The sequence below is a fragment of the Euwallacea similis genome, chromosome 26, assembly GCF_039881205.1.
Source record: "Euwallacea similis isolate ESF13 chromosome 26, ESF131.1, whole genome shotgun sequence".
In the NCBI taxonomy this organism is placed as follows: Eukaryota; Metazoa; Arthropoda; class Insecta; order Coleoptera; family Curculionidae; genus Euwallacea; species Euwallacea similis.
The window spans coordinates 201,348-216,003 of NC_089634.1; the positions used below are offsets into that span (position 1 = coordinate 201,348).

General features: G+C 36.3%; 1 protein-coding gene across 1 annotated transcript in view; it reads left to right on the forward strand.

Annotated features, from left to right (window-relative positions):
- LOC136416994 (neuroligin-4, X-linked-like) overlaps nucleotides 1-14,656 on the forward strand; it is an 80,862-nt gene that overhangs the window by 525 nt on the left and 65,681 nt on the right. The window lies entirely within an intron of this gene.

Below are 14,656 nucleotides of genomic sequence, written 5' to 3' on the forward strand. Positions count from 1 at the left end.
GATTAACGAAAGTTGTTTGCGGACCTGAGCAGGATCAGATAATCTTGGAGAGCGTTTTTATTGAAATGGTTGCCTTAAGTGCTTATACAAAATGCTCGAGGAAAAGTAGAATTGAAAAGTTGATTTTGTTATGAATTAGACATGTCTTCCGAGTGCTTTTAATAATTAAATCGGCTTTGCAGGGCCGCAAGTCTAAACCTTCAAAACGCCTAATCGAATCCTCCCCTCGCATCACGACTATTTGAGGGGCGCCGAAATCTCTTATTAGGGGCCTAAAAGCCTTTGCCACCCGGGCTTAACTCTTATTAATTAATTTATAGGAAGACGTTGGAATTGGAAACGAATAAAACATTTTATAGCCCGGTTCAGTTCCAGTTTTATCTTTTTGTTTTCGCCATGACACATGAAAGCCCAAAACATCAGGCCATTTGCCAGATTGATGGGCCACATGGCAATCGGCGTATTTCGGACTCGGACAGTATCGATTCCTGGTTTTTATGCCGCAATAATTTTTATGGACCATAACGTTTCAAGTTACGGTTTTGCAAATTATGAGCTCTGAGATTGAGCCTAGGATCGATAATCTAGAGCGAAGCTCATTTCTGCTGAATTACTTTATTTAATCTCAACAGATTTGTTGTATGAAAGCGGAGTTTTTGTAGCTGATCGGCATAGAAAAATAGATTTTTGACCACCTCGGCGACCGTCTCGTGACAAAGAGAACAATGCATCTCGAAAGGGCCCGTTTAAAGGGACACGACGAGAATCAATAACAGGCGACGAGAAAAATGAATTTCTAAATTTCATTTTCCTGCAGTTCGCCCTTACGTTTAAAACAATGGCAAGCGCTACTGGCATTCCGATGCTGCTGGAACGCCGCATCGATCCGTTATGCTTGGTCACGTCGAATGTGTGTTTCCAGTTTTTATTTTCAATGCAAATTATGTTATGGTTTAGAAAACTGCATAGAAAATATCCATTTGCATGTAGAAGTACTTATGAAAGACGGACGATTGTTCAGTGCAATCCCGAACGGATTTGGGGATCTACATGGGGGGGTTAACGTTATCCAAATGGCACTCCAAAAATCCTAAATCTTCGGATGACAGTAAAATTCAATGAAATGTTTCAATCTTTTATTGCGATGAGGGTTGTGAGCTTTCAATTTATTTTTTCTGTTTACCTTCAATTCATTGCAAATCTGCTTCCAGAGCCATTTGCAAATACAAACAAATGTGATTGAATACAAGACCTATTTTCTGCGAGAAATAGTTTAAGTTTGTTTAAATTTTTAGCGATGCTGCTGAAGGAGGTGCAATGAATGTGAAGTAAGTAATAAAATTACACAGTGGAAATTCACAAGCAAATCCGGTTTGCGGTCATTCGACTAGTTGCAATTGACTATTACAAATAGGTCGCAAATAGCCACAAAATGAAGCAGATAATTGATGGAATTAAGCAAAAATTAGGTTTGGTTTTGAAATTTGAGTCTCAGTCAACGTATGGAATAAAAAGACAAAAAATTACTAATTTTTGGCCAGAGTAACTGCAAAAATCACTTTTCGCAGCTACGTACGAAAATGTGTAAGTTTTTTTTAAACAAATTTATTCTACATATTTACTTTGACTGACATTTTAACAACAAACTTCATTTTTCGCTTAATTTCTTCAATTATCTGCTTTATTTTGCGGCTATTTGTTCCCAATTTCATTTTCTATCTATCTGTAATAATCAATTGTATTTACTGAAACGACCGACAAGCAAATTTAATTGTAAATTTTTACTTTGTAATTTTATTACTTACTTTATACTCGTTGTACCTGCTTCTGCGTAAACGCTAAAAACTCCCGAATTTAAACAAATGTAGGTCATCATTTTTCAAATTATTTGCTGCGTTAATATAAAATGAATGAAAAAAGACCTTTTTCTATAAAGCGTAGATGAAATTTGAAATTTTTAGCCATTACACATTGTACTCGCTTCTGCGAATATTCTGAAAATTCCAAATTGAATATGAAACACAATTATTTCTTGTCGTTTTTCACTCCTATTTCTGGGCAATTTAAAGCCTTTCAAAGCCATAATACATGACTCTTTGCCTGAGCAGAAGAACGAGTTTTAATATTACAAGTTTGAATAATCGCTTAGCAGTGAGCAAAGCTGTAATCGTCGAACTTTCCACACCAGTTTTAGGAAAATGGCTTCTTTAACATAATGTGGGAAACTTACAGGCTGATACCTGGAAATTTATCGACTCGAGGCACGCCATGTTACGACATAGTTGCACTTTTTCAGAAACTCCCGAACGTTTAATATCGCCGGCCTTCTAAGCTTCGTTTAGAAGCTTGACTGCAAAAGCTAAATGTGAAGCTGAGAGGCAGATTTAGAGTAATAAGCTCTTAGATGGTCATAAGCCTTATCCGCAGTCTAAGTTGCAACAAAGTATAAATGCAATTGTTTGTTAAGGTGAAATTTGTACATTTCTGCTAGTCAAAACTGCTTAATGGGCATCTATGTCTACTGTAACTGCAAAGCTAGTTTCCCAAAAATCAACGTAAGTTCATCTCGATGAGTTTGAACTTTAAATCCCCAAGTATTTCCAAATATTTGTTTGACTGTCTACCGACACTTGAACCTAAATTTGCCTCGTCAACTTCAGGTCTCTGCTGAAACTTTAAAGCTTCTTAAGAGCTTGCTTGTTTGCGATGTCTGAAACGAAATTCCTTCTTTTGAGTGCAAATTGCATAAATTTTAGTGACTTTAGTTTGCAAGTCAATTTTTAAATTAAGTCAATATTTTCAGGTACAAGAGGAATCTTTAATTATGTATTCAAAAACTCTTTTCCCTTATCGCTCTATAAGGAAGTACTTTGGCAAATAACTTTTTACACTGTTGCAACATAATAAATGTCCGCATTCGTTTCTTTTGCACAGCTGGAAGAAACGTTTAACCAAAGGGACACATTCACAGAGCGATTTTCGCTTTAGTGCATTAAATGACGAGGCACAGGAGACTGTTACAATTGTAACCGGGACTAACAATGCGCTCAGAGAAAACTTTGCGAAACTAATATAATGGAATTGCATGGAAAGGCGTTGTACCTCGCGGAATTTTCGTTTTAGCATGATTTATCATATCGTGTTTGTTTTTTCTGCAACTCTAAATTGAATTTTCTCTTCGGGTGACCGAGGCAAATTAAAAAACTCCAATCTCATTGTCTGAATGGGACGGACCCACAAAGGGAGTGCGGTCTTCTCAGCTGGGACCAACAATGCTCGTTATTACGAAAACTTGGAGGAAACTAATTCCAGTCAAATGCATACAAAAGGAATTCAACCTGGGGAAGTCGTTACTTTTAACTTACACTTAGCACTGCTGAGATTATGCACAATTTGGACGATTTACGAAGTTGCCTCTTTCACACTTCGGAAGTAGTTGACTTACGGCACTGCTTTCTAATTAAATTTGCCTCAACTCTTTCAAATTAAACAATGAGGCGCTTTGCTCGATTGGCCGTAGCAAAACTTGAGACAAACTTGGCAGTATAAACAGAAAACACTGCTCCTGCAGAAATTAGGAAAACTTTTTAAAGCCCTTTGATGAAGTTCGTGACACAAAGCGTCCATACTGAAAGCTCTAATCCCCAAAACGGTCCCCTTTGTGCGCGTTACCCCCAATGGAATTTGTTTTATAATCGCTTTTTAAAAGTCCTAAGTTTCAAATTTAATCTCCCGCTAGGAGGAGGGTTCCTCAGGAAAAGCAAATAGGTACATGCTCGCAGGGAGATATTTCGTCCATAAGTTCTCGGCTAGCAGTAAGTAGTCCGCGTTTAATATTCAAGAAAGCGAGGTGGTAATTGAATATCCAAAGGGGAGAAGTTCGGGAAACAGGGTGTTAATTTGCCCAGTAAACGGTTAAATAAATAGCAAATGACTAATTCATTAGGAGAGAGAAAGAGAAGAATGTAGGGAATGGATGGGATATACATATAAACTAATGCATTAGGGGAAGATTAAGAGAGAGGGGTTTTCCACATTATCGCTAGAACTACGCGAATTTTTATTAGCGCAAAACCCTTAATATGTATTCCAATGGCTCCCCGTAGTCTTTGCAACGTGACAAATCACGTGGCAAAACTTATAAACGACAACTTGGAAAGGAAGAATTATCTTGAATGCAGTTTCGAGAAACTAGTTTCTGCAAGTTTTCGTTCTATATGCATCGTCACAACAAGTTACAATTGCCATAGTCTTTGTCTGAAGAGAATCATTGGGAAAGTTCGATATTATGTTTGAAGAACCTGATTAATACATGTTCGTCAGGTAGAAGGAAATCCGGACGAATCCTGAACATTCGAATAAGAGCATCCGACCAATTGCTATATGAACGCACACACATGACAAGAATAACTGCAAGCCTGCAATAAATTCAGAAAAGATGCAAAGACAATCGACACAACACTTTTCAATATGAAAAATTCATTTCTGGCACAAGCTTAAAATGTCCATTCCAAAACAGTTGCATGAGAAAGGATTTCCAACCATGGTCTCTATGCGGCACACATACAGAGGGGAATAGCCAAATGGAATATATTCAATATCTGCATATTTCGACATATGAAGAAAAAATACCGAAACACGTAAATTTTAGATTCTGAAATTACATCCTGTAACGTAAAAATTTCATCCCTATATTCAACCTTCTTTGCGTGACAATTGCAACGTCCAAATGTTTAAATTGCTAGTATGAGTTTGTGATACTCTATTTGAAAGGTCTTTTCAATTTTCATTATATCTAACTTTATTTGAAAGAATAATAGAAGAAAAAGAAATTCATGTAACTGACGAAATTGTCTACAACAAATTAAAAACTTATTAACTTATACCACTTCGTTATTGATAATGTAATAAAATAACAAAATAAATCAATTCCAATAGACCTCGACTTAATTTTTCAAATCGGTGGATAGGGAAGCGAGGATCGCTAGAATGGCCAGCATGATCACTTGATTTTACTCCATTAGAGTTCTTCTTATGGGAATGTGCGAAAAGTATGGTGTACAAAACTAGACCACGCAATGTAGCTGACTTAAAAAGAAGAATAACGCTTGCGATTAGATCGGTTTCGCTTCAGATGTTGATTAATGTTAGAAGACATTTTTATTTATGGTTAGGATATTGCCAAGAGGTTCGAGACATGAATTTTAAATATCTCATAGAAGATTGATATTGATTTGTTTTATTTTTTTTATTACATCATCAATAACGAAATGGTATTAGTTATTAAGTTTTAAGTTTATTGTAGGAAAGTTATCTTTTGCAATAAAGTTTAAAATTATAGCAGTTTTGAATAGAGAATGAAAAGACTTTTCAACCGAGGTATCATAAACCTATGGCTTTCAATTGAAACATTTGGAGGTTGCAATTGCAATGCAAAGGGTGCTAAATTTAGGGATAAAATTTTTACGTTACAGGCAGTAATTTCAAAATCTAAAATTTACGTGTTTCAGTATTTTTTCACATATGTCGATATTGACGACGAGATGTTGACATATGCAGATATTGAATTTATTCCATTTGGCTGTTCCACCCTATAGTTAGACACCTAAGATAAAGTTATTACTGCAACAACACGCTGCTAAAATATTCCTTCGCATCATCCCTCATCCATTACACACAGCTACAACTTCTCCCGGCTTCCCCGCAAGATACATCGCAAAGCATAGTCCGATTTTTCACTGTCGTAGCTGAGCTAATATCGCTGTATTTGGACATTAATAAAATTAGTTCTGCTCCGAGACGCTGCTCAACAAATCTCCTATTTGGGCAGATTCCAATAAACTTCCCTGCCACGCATTTCCCTCATCAAAGCCAGATACACATCACAAAATGTACACACGCCTATCGTCATACAGGACCTTTGTCTGGACTCAGCCTATGATCAAAGAGCGGGGTTTATTGTTTGATTTTCCATGGTGTTGTGCTTAATGTACGACAAGTAGGATTGAAACAAGGGAAAGACACGTCCCAAAACCTAAAAGCACATACTCCCACATAAACTTAAATCTGAGCTGATAAGGTTAAAACTTTGGGGCTTAGAACTTTGAAACCTACAGCTTTTAACGTATCGGAGATATAACAAGCTGTTTACAATCATCTTAGTGAGTTATGAAGGTTTGGGATTTATGCACGAACTAAGTTTCAGGCTTAAGCGTCTTGGATAGTATCTCAGGAAAAGTGTAAAGTTCATTCAGCTGCATTAAGGCCAATTAGCAGTCTTAATAGATATTTCCCGACTAACGTTACTTTCGGGAAACATGAGCAAATGCAGCTCTACTTGTAAACGCTTACTAAACTTTCCGGAAACTCTTAATTAATAAATTGTTTTTGTCCCTTTTAGAAACTCCACTTGTAACCTATTTAATGGCAGTGTGTTAGACTGTTTTCCGATAGCGCTATCAACGCAAACTTGCGAAATTCCGAGAGAAACTTTCCGAATTTGGGAGCCACGAGCAAGGGAATGAAAAACCTTTGATCACATTAAAAAATTCATCCATCTAGCTTATCATCGAGGGGATGTAATCCACATATAATCCAGTTATTATTAATGAATTCCTGCAAACTAAATTAGTTAAAGGCTTTTCTGCATACGCTAACCACAGCCCACTCCACACATATCCTGCTGCGGAAATAACCAGCCAACTTTTAAACCTCTGGGTTGCACCTGCTGTATAGTTGGGATAGTTTCGTGCAGGGTAATAAATATTGTTTTATGTTCATCGGGGCACCTAAGTTTATTGTTTTTGTTGCGAAGGGGGATTCAAGCAGGAATTTGTAATTACGAGTACTTTTACAGTGTAAATTCAAACTCCCAATCGACACCAAAAGGTTCAGCAGCCAAAACCGCCGAGAGATAAATCTGCGAACTTTCAACCTATCCGAAAGTTTAATTGAAACCACACATTTAAAACTTCCTTGATATATGATTAAACTAGAAATATGCTTTTGAATTTATAATCTATTATGTCCGAAAAGGGAACCGGCGGAATCGTAATGAAAGATAGGGCCATGAATCCGTGGATTGATGTATACGTGTTTGTTACGTAGAGCGACGCGTCTAGCCCAAAAATTTAACTTGAAGCTCAATTTCTTAATGACACTGTTGAATAGCTTTTAATATGAACCCGGGTCATTTAATGGGTAAAAAATGAAGACGTGATGGGATACTTTAGAGCCTTTCCCAACTGTTATCCATGGGAAATTGGCGCCCCCGATTCGATAAATCATAATGTTTAGGGATGGGTATTGATTTACTGTGTGAAGGGCGAGATAATATACTTTCCCTTTTTTGCCTTACGTGGGCTTTAGCTCTGAAATTGTGTTTATCCGGGGAAACTAACTACAGCCCGTTAATTCGTAACTCCAGCAATTTCGACTTCAAAACTACGGTCGATTAAACGTCAGTCGCTTCGATTAGTTCCCGATATTGCCTGAAGCTATTTGCCAAGTTTCCCAAGTTGCGAAGAAATTACACCCCAACTTTTAAGATTTTGTTGAAATTTGCGGCAATAAACTCGAAACATTGTCTGTGTGTTTGCTACAAGGGACAGAATTACTGGAAATTAATATTTTACGGTGGAAAAACCCCAAACAACCGCAAGTCTATAAAGTTGGCTTAAAGCGCATATTCTATCAACCTGGCAATGTTAAACTAACTTTCAGAGCTTCCGTTATAGCACCTGCTGGAGTTGCAGGAACTCTATGAAATAGTTTCTAAACGATAAATATTGTTTTATGCAGTGTATTTGTATGAAGCGATGAAGCTGAAGCCGTGGTCGTTGAAGTTGATTTATTTGGATTCAAATCCAGAGAGGCATTGTGAGTTGGAAGGTTAGACACATTCATCTCAAAACAATAATCATTTTAGAGAAAATAAGGAAATAGGGAATTTTCCGTAGGCGCATTTTTTGCTGTTGTTGTTAAATCAAGTTGCAAATCTCGTATTTATATATCATAGCTAGAAGATAACTGACATCGCATTTCAACGGTTTTGAAGGGCCATCTAAATTCATAGTATTTTCTAAAATATCATTTCTTCCAGGACTCTGATAAGTGATCCTTGTTATCAAAACGTAAGTTTTTGGATTTATTCATTTTATACAAGGGAGCGTTAACATTTAATGCCGTTGGAATTGTGGATTTATTTGAATTGATACAATTTTCCTAAATATAATTTCCTCGAGAGTCAGTATTCATTTTCCCGTCCTCAATTCGCACCCATTTACCCTCTGTTTCTGAACCATACAAGGCTCACATTTTTGAATTGTTGATTTTATCTAAGGGATTATTGACATTGTATTTCATGGGTGCTGAAGGTCTATTTGGGTTGATACAATTTTATAAATGATCGTTTCTTCGAGGGTCTGGTAAGTGTCCCTTTTCTCGTTTTCAGTTGGGCCTTATTTACGCTTCTGTTTGTGAACCAATCAAGTCTCCAATTTCTGGATTTATTTCTTTTATATAGGGGATTATTAACGTCGAATGTCATCGGTACTGGAAGTCTATTTGTGCTGATGAAATTTTTCGAAATACTTTTTTTGTGAGAGTATGATTTCCACGTTATTGTTTAAAGCTCACCTAAGCTTCGATACTTTAATATACATGGTGATTTATTAACAATGGGACAACCGAAAGCTGGAGATGTTACACGTCAAATGGTGACGATTGGAAAACATATGCCTTATCCGAAAGTTGATAGTTTCGGGAATATACAGGGTGTTGAAAGTTAAAATTTTAATTAATTTTTTGCTATTATTTGAAAAATTTCTGGGTTAGTCATTTGAAAATTTGTAAAGTTGCTTTTATCAATCACTGAAATTTATGAATCTACGTAGAAACCTTCGAGTTTTAAATTGAGAGAAATTTTCATGTGCCTTAGATTACTAATCAGTTCCATCGCATCTACTCTTTCGTTTTCCTGGTCATTACACAACTGGAAAATCGTTATCCTAATTTGAGACCGAATTTTCTTTAACAATGGACTTACAATACAACCTACTCAATTGGCTAAGAACAATTCAATAATAGAATTGCATTATTATTCAGATCGATGTAGGGTAAGAGTTTAGAAATTCATAGAACAGCTTGGGCGTCTAAAAATCTCTATTTAGTTACAAATTGCTCGATGAGGCCAGCTAAGTCTCACTAATTCCATTCACAACCTTTTCATAGTCTCTTCTGCCCGAATTTTAATAGTTGCCTCACTTTTTAGCTTTGCTAATGCATTTTGGAGCTCCTCTAGTAATTCATGCATATAGAGTTAGGTAAATAATTGTATTTTCCGTTCAAACATTCCCTCTTTTGCAGCTTAAAAGCCTAATGCAGCTGCGGAGCGCGCGCCAAATCTCCCGTGATTCTCTATTTTGTTAAATGCTAGACGTTAATGGTATTAAACGTTTAGCTCCCTCCAGCTCTCAAGTAACGTATATGCAAATTATCGTTCCTACCCTTGTTGAATTAAATAGGGCATAGAAATTTAATTTATGATCTATTACACCTATTCCTGCTTTCCAGTTTCAGCGTAACAATGAGGGCTGCACAAAAGGTTTTACGAGGGCGTGTACGTTGCATCGGCCACTTTTCCTGAGGGGTGTGTAGGTGTTACAAACCGCACAGGAGTTAATTTTAATGTCAAATGAGGGAATTAAATCCCCACCCAGGGAGAGCTTACTCACTTCACTGGCTATGTTATGCGGAATTTGCATGCGCGTTTACGTGGCTTGTGCTATTAACATCTCGAATTTTGAGCCTGCAGCTGGTTCAAGCTTTTATGCCACCTTCGAGAGTAGATTAAACTCATATATTTTTACACCAGCTGTGGATAACCATGAAACTTCAAGTTTCTTGGTTATCAGTCGACCTCATAATTTAGGTTTATCCACAACACGTCTATTGATTAACAGAATTTAATTTGCAAGATGTCTGGTCTCTGATATAAGAAGGTAATAAGGCGTTCAATTTGCTTCACACCTTCTCAGGAAGCCAAACCAATATTCCTGCTTAAATGCCTTTGCAGGAGAGAGATTAATGGGTTTTGAAAGTGTAATCCGCTATTATGAAGTGGATGGATGTTTTAATATAAGTTTCTGGATTGAAAGGAGATTGCTTTCTCCGGAGAGCAGAAATATAGGTCTTAAAGGTCTATAGACTAGTCTTTTTTTATAATCTCTTACGAAAATTTTATAAACCCACTTACATTGCAAATAGGAGTCTATAAAATCTCACATATTATTAGGCAAAGACGTTGGAAACTATGGATAGATTTATCCCCCAGAAGGAGCCGGCTTAAAAGCATTTTCTACTTCCAAACTGCAATTTCAGTCTACGATCTTTGAACCTGAAGTGATAAGGCCTGGAGGGTCGTAAATTTAACATCGCTCATAAAGCGTGTTTAATAAACTAGAACTGCGATTCATGAGGGCTCCTGTCGTTAAACCTGGCAGGTAGGAGGACGAAATTGCTTTACGACACCGGAAAATTGCCAATAGATGGTCTGGTTACTAACCGTTGAAATTGCTCTTTTTAGATTATGGTTATTGCCCGTGGTTATTGAGTATTGTGGCTTTCGATACAAAGTTTTAATAGACGTTATTATGAGCCATTTGAGACGCAGGTTTAAGTGCGTGTCTGACTGTGACATCAATTTTACGGATCTAGTACTAAATTTTAAACTCGAGTGAAACTGAATTAACTTTCTTCCAAGAGAACTTGATTAACTCATTTCCTTGGCTTCAAGGAAAGGAAAAGACAAATGAACAACAGGTTGGAAGTTCTGCATAATTCCCTTGTTAGGATGCATAACTTTATCAATTTAGCGTCGTCTATGGAAAGTATAAAGGCAAACCCACGCCAATGAATAATATTTCATCCGGCAGCTAATTTCTGACAAATTTTGCAGTTAAAACTTGCAAAAGTAATTTATTACGCTCGTTCTAATGCAGACATAGTTTAATTCGCAAATAAAATGAACATTAAAATAAATAATAACGTTGGATCTGGCAGTTGTAGTTCAGTTTCGAGTTGGAATTAATTTGATCATAGCTTAAAGAGCCGTTGGAATCGCTTACAAAGCAAACAATTGAAATACGGGGTCGCGATCGCTCGTTGAACTTCGATAAGCGAAAGTTTACTTTAACGAACTACTTTAATCGAGTTAAGGCGAACTGGTGTCTGCGTAATACCGCGCCAACGCTATATAAACGTAATTACGTAAAGGTTGAATTAGTGAAAACATGATTTCTAAACCCTTGTCAAACTAATTAATCGCAGAAAAATACTAGAAACACATCTTTGCAAATTTTTAAAAATTCCCACCCCTCATCGCTCTGCAGAAAAATGCAGTATTTCTCTTTTCCGTCACTGGATTTAAATCAGTTTCAGACTCAGAAAATGTAGCAACTGATATTTTTCAATATATTTCTCCCCGGTTAGTTGCACTTGATGAATTAGAAATAGGTAAGGTTCTGACTGCAAAATCGATTTTCAATGGTTTAGTATAATAGGTTAGTAATACTTTAATAATTTCGAGTAGCAAGCCTCTCACGATAGAAAATCAGGTTGTTCATTATGTTGCTGAACTCAGTATATAGATACCTATAACTCAATTTTGCGCACTAATTAATGCTGGAGCAGGTTCATTTCAGTTTTAATTATTTATTGAAATCTCGGCGGCTATATTATAAGAGAAATTGGTTGGTAATACAATGAAAACTCAGTCTGATTTTTACGCAATTAATTGCGAATTATGTTGGAATTAACAGACTTTCAACACTGAAATTTAACATAATAATCAATGGTGGAAATATACTGTCCAAATGCTTCGAGACGAATTGACAAGTTACTTCAAAATCAATTAGCTTGTGAGTTTTCGTAAAAGGCTTCGCCATTAGCAAAATATCCGATTAAAAAAGGCGCAAGTCAATTGACCCAGAAGCGAGATTCTTTTCAAATAAGAAAAGAAGGAATTTTAGAGAACAATTTAACGTAGACACCCAAACAATTTTTTCCGTAGACTTTTTTCAATCAAGGGAAATCTTTCAGCAAAAGAATTTCTTTTCTATCGAGCAATAAATGAAACATATCAAGCAATATACAATTTCTTTCTTTCATTTCTTCTCAATTCAGGCACAGAAAGACTGAATTTGATCTCTGAAGATGTATCAATTCCAAACCTAAACTTTTTAAAGAGTCACAATTTGTTATGGCTCCCCAGGTGAGTTGGTGAGACTTTCTGTGATATTTCTCGTGACTGTTACAGACACAGTAAAGTTTAGCGTGTTAAAAAAGTGAGAAAAAAATTGCAGACACATCTGCAACGCGTGTTTGAAAACTCGACAAAATGGAAATGCAAAGGGAGACGTCATGGCTGAATATGGGAGCAACTTTTTTCCCGATCACTCGACCTGATTTGAATTTTTAATAAATAGCAGCCTGGAACTTTTTTCATTTTGAGTGATTTCCTCGTCTATTTATCACCGTTCAATTACATTCAATTCAGAGCAACCCTTTATTATTCTCGAATCTAAAATGCAAATTGAAAACCTACCAAAGTATTTGCATCTTTCACGAGCAAACAGATTCGTTTTTAATATTAAATTTCAACTTTGCCCCTTCGCCGGAAACGATCTGAAAAAATATCCGACGAGGAATTTCAGATTAATTTTTAATGCTCCATATGTGGAGGAGAAAACGCCCCTTCATATTGGAGAGGAAGTTTTTTACTCGATAACCGTTCTAGTGTGGAATTGAATCCGCGTCTGTTTATTCGTTTCAATTTCAAATATTTGCTATCATGCCCTGAATGGTCGGAGTCCAGTTTCCTCTCTCTGCATACCTATATCAACAAGAAATTATATTATTTTTATAGTGAACATCAAAGATATAATATTTTGTTTAGCAACTCGCATCCATCATCATTTTACAGTTTGCTCATAAATAACCTCCTACGTCTCTTGCCTTTTCTATGAGGCGTCAGCAAAGGGCAGAGCATCCCCTAAATTAAAGGGGGTATTTTCTTACGCACTAAAAGCCATAAATTTAGCGACATACTGGAAATTCCGGAAAGTTTCCTTATATCCGGCTAGACGTCCCTGAAAGATGAGGCCGCCTAGTAATGCGTTATTACAGTTAATACGCGCCTTTGAGGGATCTTTATGGGCCCTACATAGTTCTTCAGCTTGTAACTGAAAAGCATTTAAAATATTCAGCACCAAGAATGAGGGTTAATTTGCTCCCTACGAACAAGACATTTGATATGCATTTGAAACTACACCACAGAGCATTGTGCCGGTAATTGAACTGTTTAATTAAGCTCTGAAAGTTTCTTGGCAGTCCGAGCTGATGAGGGAAAATGAGTTCACTGTCAATCAACCCTCCCATTTGGTTTTCCATTAGCAGAAACCGCGAATTTGAAAGTGCTTTGTTTACAAGTGCAAATTAATGCTCGCATTACAGGTATTATGAATTAATAAACACATTCCTAACAGGGTTCACTAGTTTAGGCAGGTTACGCATTGGTGTGCAGTTAAGGCCGTTGTTTGAACTAATTTAATCCGGGGATTTCAAATATTAATTCACGTCAATACCGCACATGTTCAGTTTTGAATGCCATAAATCATGTATTGGTTTGACGGTCGATGCTTCTTGAAAGGCGATATTATTGGCATGTGTTTGTTGATTAAGCTTTAGCACTATTCCATTGAAATTTATACATAACGATTCAAATTGAGCAACTTGTTCTAACGATAAATTTGTTAAAAAGTATATACAGTAGACCTTTTATAGGCTTAAGAATGAAACTTTTCCCATAAAAAAGAAGGAAGATTTCGGTAAACTGCTCGATCGTAATTCGTCTAAAATATGTGCCCGTATAAAGGGGGTTATATCATCGTGTCCTTATTTCCTCCTTGGGAGTTGATAAAAGTTTGACATTTTGCATTGCAAAACACATAGGGGCGATAACAAGGAATTTGAGAGAAGGAAAAAACGCGAATTTGAGGCTTGTATATGTCATTCAGCTTTTTTCATTATCTGATCAAGACACTAATCGGAAATATTTTCTAAGGCAGTTAAAGGCTTCTTGGCTCTTTAGTGGAAAGTTGTTTTCAAAAGCTTGACGGGACAAAGAGCTTCGATTCTCAATAGTCTAATAATGTAGTAAAATTGTTCTGTGTTTCGCTTTAAATTTTCTAAACTTCTTACAAATTTGTTATAACTTTTTTTAAATCAAATTTTAATGGAGTTGAATAAAAATTAACACTCAACTAAAACGACTGAAAGGCGGATTTGTAAAGTGTGCGAAACACTCCGAAAATTCTTCTTTTGTTTGCATTAAAAAAATTAACTATTTTCTTATGTATTTTCGAAAAATATCTTGGGCACGAGATTTGTTGATTTGAGACTTGTGAACTCAAATGGGTGGTACTCTCAGAAGAGTCAGTTCAAGAATTTCATAGAGATTACAATAAAATTTTCTGGCACATTAACTTATTAACTTCGAAATATCCCGAAAAAATCTGCAGTCACCTAATCACTTAAAATAATAAATCACCACTAGCGCCGTCCATTAAACAGTAGCCATAGATCTTTATTCCTGCGA